The 8,276-nt window shown below is 42.0% G+C and overlaps 1 protein-coding gene across 3 annotated transcripts in view; it reads left to right on the top strand.

The window, feature by feature from the left end:
• The first annotated feature begins 2,067 nt into the window (after window positions 1-2,067).
• The window catches only part of LOC129460975 (putative zinc finger protein 826), a 74,281-nt gene continuing 68,072 nt past the window's right edge, over window positions 2,068-8,276 (top strand). For all 3 annotated transcript variants that reach the window (XR_010121434.1, XM_063641785.1, XM_063641779.1), the window contains exon 1: window positions 2,068-2,121. The gene's annotated coding sequence lies outside the window, so the exon portion shown is untranslated. The remainder of the gene's footprint in view (window positions 2,122-8,276) is intronic.

Here is an 8,276-nt window from a genome sequence, read left to right as displayed (position 1 = left end):
ATATAAGAGATTTGTATAACTCAGTAGCAAAAAACAAAAACAGAGAAACACCAAAAACCCACAAATAAGCAGATTTTTAAAATGGGCAATGGACTGAGTAGACATTTATCCAAAGAAGACATACTTTGGTCAAAAGGTAAATGGAAAAGTGCTCATCACCCTCAATCATCAGGAAGATGGAAATCAGAAACACAATGAGTGGTTTACACTACAGGGGCATGCCTGGGAATTTGCAGGGCCCCCAGTTGCTGGGACTAGCTGAGGAGGTGGGGAGCTTTTGTCAACGGATCAGAAGGTAGAGTCTCACCAAGACTCAGTTGGTTCTGGATATGTGCAGGCCCTCAAGTTTGCAGGGCTGGATGCCCTGACTTTCTGTGCCTTACAGAGTACTAGGAATCTGTGAGTGACATTGTGGTGTGGTTGAATGGACAGGCAGGTAACATCAGAGGAAGTGGAAAGTAGCTAAGGGGGTTGTGAGGGTTGGTTTGGTTGCCTATAGATGTCAGTAAAGGTGGATTGGCTTCTCAAGAACCCACACCAGCAGCCTGCTTCACTGTAGTCCCAGGCCTGGATTCAGTTCCCAGAGCCTCTTGGCAGCACATAGCTGGGTCAGCCCCACATCTCCAGCCTTCAAGACCACAGCTCAGCTCTGGACACTGGACCACTTCCCTGGGGTGAGTGGGACCCTTCATTGGGCCTGTGAGCTCCCTCCCTGTGCCATGCACTGCAGGTGGTGGTTGGAAAAGGGCATGGAGCCACACCCCACACTGCCCTCCTGCCCGAGCTGGGACCAGAGGCTTCTGGAGCACATGGCTCCTAGTGTCTCCTATCTGATAACACATCAGCCATCTGTGTATGGCTTTCTGGTTCCAAAGAATCTGACCTTCTCAAAGAAGTGAGGACAGACTCTTTTTCTGTCCTTTTCCCTGGACTCCAGAGCTCCTGGTTCTTCAGCACATCCCAGCTCATCCCCTCACTGTCTGTCCTGACTGTCCAACCTGACCTGCCCTCACATCTAAAGCCTGCAGCTAACCTAGAGGGCTTTAGCTCTGTCCTACCTCATTTGTCACAAAGGTGGCTTTAAAACATTCTAAATAAATTACTCTGACCTCCCTGTTGGAAAAAGTGTCTTGTTGATAATTTCATTTTTTTTTTGCAAAAGTTAAGCAGTAGATACAGTTGGGGGCATATTATATATTACACATGACCACTGCTGAGCAAATTTAGACCACCTTTAAGAACATAGACTGTCATCTGAATCTTTTCCAAAGAAAAGTAAGAAAGATAAACTCACACAGAAACGTGTTATTATTGTGAGAATTTGCAAGTATTTTCTATGGTGTTTCAATGCCAATTATATTACTCTTACAATCAGAGATTATACTAAAATAACAGGGGTTAACCACCCCAACCACCACAGAAAAGTTTAATACATTCTATGGGATTTTTATTTGACCACATTTTAAACATGTCTTTCTTGTGGTAAAGAAAAAAAAAATCCCATGAAATGTACCATCTTAACCATTTCTAAGTGCACAGTTGAGTAGTGAGTATACTTGCATTGCTGTGCAACCAATCTCCAGATCTCTTTCCATCCTACAAAACTCAGACTCTATACCTATTAAACCAACAACTCTCCATTTCCTCTTCCCCCCAGCCCCTGGTGACCACCATTCTACTTTCTGTTATAACAAATTGAGGAGGCACTGAGAAGCACAGTTGTCCAGGGACACATAACTGAGGAAAGGGAGGTACTAGGCCTGAACCCAGCTCTGTGTCCTCAAAGCCAGGCCCTGGCCGCACCCAGGCCTTTCCCAGGGGCTGTGTTGCTGTAAGTTGTGCAGGTAGGGACATGGCATGGGGGTGGAGGATGACCCATTGGCAGCTCAGAAGAGACTTTGGGGAGGTTTTGTCCGAGGAGGTAGCCCAGAAAAGCGGATCTCAAAAAATAAACTCACTTCCTTGATGACAGGCCTCAATGGAACCTGGAAACCTGGCAACCAGACACCCACATTCCAGAGATGGCCCTTTTCTCCTGCTCATTTTGCTGCAGACAAGAGAGCCGGATGTTCTCCTGCTCCATCTCTAGTGCCTGAGGTCCTGGACTTGGAAAAACTCAGAGTGAGAGTCTTTTCTGACCGCAGATATTTGCTCAGCCCTCAGCCGTGACACATCAGGAATTTTGGGCAGAAGGACCAGAAGGTAGCTCAGGGTGGCCCAGGGCATGAAAAGCTACATGAAGCCACCAGTTTGACTCCATCTGGGCAGCCACACAATCCCTCCTTTTATGTGTGTGTAGGGAAGAGTTATGTGGGGTTGGTCTGTCCTGAGCAGGAGAGAGTTGTTGGAGGGTTAGAAGCCTGGTGGGCCCCTCGTGTTCACATCTCAGGGCTTGGCTGGACAGTGGGGATGGAGTGCTGCAGTGATGTTAATGATGTCAGTCTCAAGCCCTTGAGCTGTCATCCCATATGATCCTGAGTTGATGGTCTGTGCAGACACAGATCTGTGCCTGATCTGGGGAGCAGAAGGTCACATATAGCAGAAGAAACAGTGACGATGGACAGGCAGGGGTGTGACGCCTCCTGACCTGGCAGCAAAGCTCTATGCAGGAAATGAGCAAGATGTGGTTGACAGAAATACTTTATCTCCCCTGGTGAGGGGCAGGTGCTCCACACTGCCAGCGAGGGTCAGTGCTGGATTGGGGTGAGTGCAGGTGCAAAGGGATCCCTGCAACCAGAGCGTGGAGATGGCCCAGGGAGGCCTCTTGCTCAGATGCCAGGCAGGTGACTCCAAAGGTTCCCTCCCAGATCCTTTGCTCTTGAGTGGCCACAGACTCAATCCCATTGAATCTGGGCTTTCTTTCTTCTTCTGGCTCCCTCATCCAACCAAAGCCTCACCAGGTGCAAGATCAACTTTTATATATTGGATGGAATATGTAAAATAATTAAATACTGTTATTATTTTATGTTAGGCCATGAGTATTTTGGAGTCTGGAGAAGAAGGAACATTTACTGGTGGGTTGGGAGTTAATGGCTTCACACTGAGATATGTACTATTTTAGGTGCCCATAACACATTCAAGTAGAGTTTACACTTCACAGATGAAATCTGGACGTGATTCTTAGACATCGTTACTACACAGTTAACAAAAAATTGGAATAATTGAATAAATGCATGAGAGTTCCAAGACAGTGGAGCATAAAAGAGGAAAAGCAGTCTAGGAATGAGTCCAGCTACCTAATTAAAACATGGGAAAATTACCTGAATAGGCAGTTCTTCAAAGAAAATATGTAAGTGGCCACAAGTACACAAAAATATACTCAGTTTCCCTCAGGGTTGTAGACTGGCTAGTTTAAGGAAAACATGTGCAAACAGGGGAACTTATTTATATCACTGTGGGGCTGACTGTTGAGTTTTATCATGGTCAGCAGCTATGGGATATGTGGGGTCTGGAGTCAGTGGGATGAGGGAAAAGCATGCTGTATCACAAGCAACACCGTGGCAAGAAAGGTTTAATCAAGCCAAAGAGAGCAGATTACAACCAAGCTACAAACAACTTACATAAGGCCTAGATGCTAAGGTAGCAACTACATTAATCAAATTTCTGACAACCTTATTTTGAGAAAAGGAGGTAGACAGCAAAGTGTGCATTGTGATTCATTTCATAGTTAGGAAGCTGAGCAAGTTGCCAAACTGATGTATGTTAATAGAAATCAGAACAGATGCTGCATAGCATAGGACTGATATTGATGAAAAGTTCAAGAGCAACACTTCAGTGTTACAGTTATGGCTCATATATTGATAAGGTTGTTGGATGCTGTTGGTAGGGAGAGTATAGGACTCTCAGCATGTCTGTGACATCTTCCATCTCATTCATTCCCTTAGGTAGCTATCTGTTTTGGGTGACAAAAGCCCCTTGGCAACAAAATTCTAGTGTTGGGAGTAGTCCACTCCCTGACTCTAAATTCTAAAGATTTTCCTGCCCAGCTACCTATCAGGGGAACCTGCCCCCAATATTTCAACATAGGTTCTTTCTATTTTCCATAAGTGTTGGCCAGCTGAGAAATAAAGAGAGACAATATAAAGAGAGGAATTTTACAGCTGGGCCACTGGGGGTGACATCACATATCAGTAGGACTGTGATGCCCACCCGAGCCTCAAAACCAGCAAGTTTTTATTGAGGGTTTGAAAATGGGAGGGGGTATAAGCACAGGGAGTAGGTACAAAGATCACATGCTTCAAAGGGCAAAAAGCAGAACTACTAATAAGGGTCCAACAAAGATCACAAGGCAAAGGGCAAAAGCAGAACTACTGATAAGGATCTATGTTCAGCGGTGCCCATATTGTCTTGATAAACATCTTAAACAACAGAAAACAGGGTTTGAGAGCAGGGAACTGGTCTCACAAATTTACCAGGGTGGACTTTTTCCCCACCCTAGCAAGCCTGAGGGTACTGCAGGAGACCAGGGCATATCTCAGTCCTTATCTCAACTGCATAAGACAGACATTCCCAGAGCGGCCATTTATAGACCTCCCACCAGGAATGCATTCCTTTCCCAGGGTATTAATATTAATATTCCTTGCTAGGAAAAGAATTTAGCGATGTCTCTCCTACTTGCATGTCTGTTTATAGGCTCTCGGCAAGAAAAAAAATATGGCTCTTTTTGCCCAACCCCACAGGCAGTCAGACCTTATGGTTGTCTTCCCTTGTTCCCTAAAAATCACTGTTATTCTGTTCTTTTTCAAGGTTCACTGCTTTCGTATTGTTCAAACACACATGTTTTACAATCAGTTTGTACAGTTAACACAATTATCACAGTGGTCCTGAGGTGACGTACACCCTCAGTTTAAGAAGATAACAGGATTAAGAGATTAAAGATAGGCATAAGAAATTATAAAAGTATTATTTGGGAACAGATAAATATCCATATTAAAATGAAATCTTCACAGTTTATATTCCTCTGCTGCAGCTCCAGCCATTCCCTCTGTTCAGGGTCCCTGACTTCCCGCAACAGGTACCCACAGTCTTTCAGGAGTGACAGCCTGTTTTTCTTTAAACAGATTGTTTTTCTCAAAGAACAGTATAAAATTGGCATTTCTATTGTGGTAAAATGTACATAACATAAAATTTACCCTCATCTATTTTAAGTGTACAGTTCAGTGGTATTAAGTGCATTCATAATGTTGTGCAATCATCACCACCATCCGTCTCAACAGGTCATTTTGCCCTGTAAGAAGCATCCCTTACACAATAACAACTCCATTCTCTCTTCCCCCCAGCCCCTAACAACCACTATTCTACTTTCTGTCTCTATAATTTTGACTACCCTAAGTATCTCACAGAAGTGGAACCATGTAGTATTTGTCTTTTTGTGGCTCATTCCACTTAGCATGATGTCCTCAACATTCATCCATATTGTAGCATATGCATTTTTAATGTTTCAAGGAAACACGAGACTATTTCCCACAGCAGCTGTACCATTTGATATTCCCACCAGCAGAGCACAGGGGTTCCATTTTCTCTACATCTTTGCCAACACTTGGTATGTTCTTTCTTTCCTTTTTTGATGGTAGAAATACTAATGGTTGCGAGGAAGTATCTTGTGGTTTTGATTTGCATTCCCTTAATGATTAATGATGTTGACCATCTTTTCCTGTGGTTTTTGGCTATTTTTATATCTTATGTGAAAAAAAAGTCTATGCAAGTTCTTGCTTATTTTTTAATTGGGATGTTTTATTGTGGTTGAGTTTTAGGTTTGTGAGCATGTTCTGGAAATCAATCCAAAAAAGATATATGATTTGCAAATATTTTCTTCCATCGTTTGAGTTGGCCTTTTTACTCTCTGGATAGTTTCTTTTGATACACTTTTTAAAATATTCATGAAGTCTTCTTTGCCTATTTTTTCTTTTGTTACTGTGTTTCAGGTGTCATGTAAAAATTACTGCCAAACCTAATGTTGTAAAGCTGTTGCACTTTGTTTTCTTCTAAGAGTTTTATAGTTGTAGGTGTTAAATTTAGGTCTTTGATCCATTTTGAGTTAATTTTAGTACATGGTATTAGGTAAAGATCCATGTTTATTATTTTGCATATTGTGAATATTACATTTTCTCAACACCATTTGTTGAAGAGACTATACTTTTCCCGTTGGATGATCTTGAAACCCTTATCAAAAATCAATTGACTGGCTGGGTGCAGTGGCTCACACCTGTTTTCCCAGCACTTTGGGAGGCTGAGACGGATGGATCATGAGGTCAGGAGATCGAGACCACCCTGGCTAACATGGTGAAACCCCATGTCTACTAAAAATACAAAAAAAAAGTTAGCCAGGCGTGGTGGCGGGCGCCTGTAGTCCTAGCTACTCAGAAGGTTGAGGCAGGAGAATGGTGTGAATCTGGCAGGCGGAGCTTGCAGTGAGATCATGCCACTGCACTCCAGCCTGGGCGACAAAGCGAGACTGCATCTCAAAAAAAAAAAGTCAATTGACCATAGATGTCTGGGTTCTTTATTCTATTCCATTGGTCTATATATCTTAGGCAGTACCACACTATTGTGATTATCATAACTTTGCATTAAGTTTTGAAATCAGGAAGTCTGAGTGTTCCATCTTGGTTCTTTTTCAAGACTGCTTTGTCTACTCAGGGTTCCTTGAGATTCCATATGAATATTAGGATGGGTTTCTCTATTTCTGCAAAAAAAGATTATTGGGATGTGAATAGGGTTTGCACTGAATCACTTTGGGTGGTATTGCCATCTTAAAAATAGTAAGTCTTCTGATCTGTGAACATGGGATTTGTTTCTATTATTTTATTTTAGGTCTTTTTCAATTTCTTTTATCAAAGTTTTGTAATTTTCATTGTGCAAGTTTACCTCCTTGGTTAACTTATTTCCTAAGTACTTTGTATTTTTTATGAGGTTGTAAATGGAATCATGTTTTTAATTTGTTTTTTAGTTTTCTTATTGTAAATGTATAGAAATGAAACAGATTTTTACTCTGTATTGTTCTACTTAGCTAAACTCGTTGATTATTTATAGGGTTTTTTTGGTTGAATCTTTGGGGTTTTCTACGTATAAGGAGACTTCAAGAAGTTTGTAGGAAATGGAACTAAAAGATAAAAATTAAAAATGTAAACTTTATTTCTCAACATATGATCCATCAAGTTCAAGACACTTTTATTGGCAATGATACTAGCCATTTAATACATCCCTAAATAACTGAAGGTCCTAGAAATTTAATCATGTTAATGCAATATTTTCTACAATATTAGGTGAAGACACAATTAGTACCTTTAAATATTTTTTAAGATTGGAAAAGAAAAAGAAGGCCGGGTGTGGTGGCTCACACCTGTAATCCCAGCACTTTGGGAGGCCGAGGCGGGCTGATCACGAGGTCAGGAGATTGAGACCATCCTGACTAACGTGGTGAAACACCGTCTGTACTAAAAATACAAAAAAAGAAAATAGCCGAGCGTGGTGGTGGGCACCTGTAGTCCCAGCTACTCAGGAGGCTGAGGCAGGAGAATGGCGTGAACCTGGCAGGTGGAGCTTGCAGTGAGCCGAAATCGCATCACTGCACTCCAGCCTGGGCGACAGAGCGAGATTCCATCTCAAAAAAAAAAAAAAAATTAGGACTTAAAGATGCCTAATGAATTCTCACTGACACTCATAAAATTACTCTTGTTCCATGAGAGAAATAAGGAGGAGCATTGTCATGAATGAGAAGGACTCCCTGGTAAATAATTTCCCAGTTGTTTTTCTGCTAAAGCTTTGACAGACTTTTTCAAAAAACTCTCAAGATAAGCAGGTATTATTCTTTGGCCCTCCGGAAAGTCAACAAGCAAAATGCCTTGACCATCTCCAAAAAACTGTTGCCATGACCTTTGCTCTGGACTACTTCACTTTTGCTTTTACTAGATCACTCTACTTCTTGGTAGCCATTGCTTTGATTGTGCTGTCTTCAGAACCATACCAGGAAGCTTATATTTTATCCCCTCTTACAATTTTTTGAAGAAACGCTTCAGGATCCTGCCTGCACTTGCTTACAATTTTTATTGAAAGTCAGCTGATCTGGGTGCATCAATTTTGGTGCCTGTTGAGTTGAAAATAGCTCAATTTAAAATTTCAGTCAGAATTGTGTAAGCCAATTGAGATTTCTATGGTGTTGGCTATTTTTTCTGCTGTTAGTCGTCAGCCCTCTCCAATTAGGACATGAACAAGAATTTTTTCCTCGCAAATCAACGTGGATGGTCTGTGAATCTAGGCTTCACCTTCAGCAGTGT

This window comes from Symphalangus syndactylus, chromosome 1, assembly GCF_028878055.3.
Source record: "Symphalangus syndactylus isolate Jambi chromosome 1, NHGRI_mSymSyn1-v2.1_pri, whole genome shotgun sequence".
Taxonomy (NCBI): domain Eukaryota; kingdom Metazoa; phylum Chordata; class Mammalia; order Primates; family Hylobatidae; genus Symphalangus; species Symphalangus syndactylus.
Note: the sequence above shows the minus strand (reverse complement) of the source record. Positions and strands in the feature narration are given on the sequence as shown.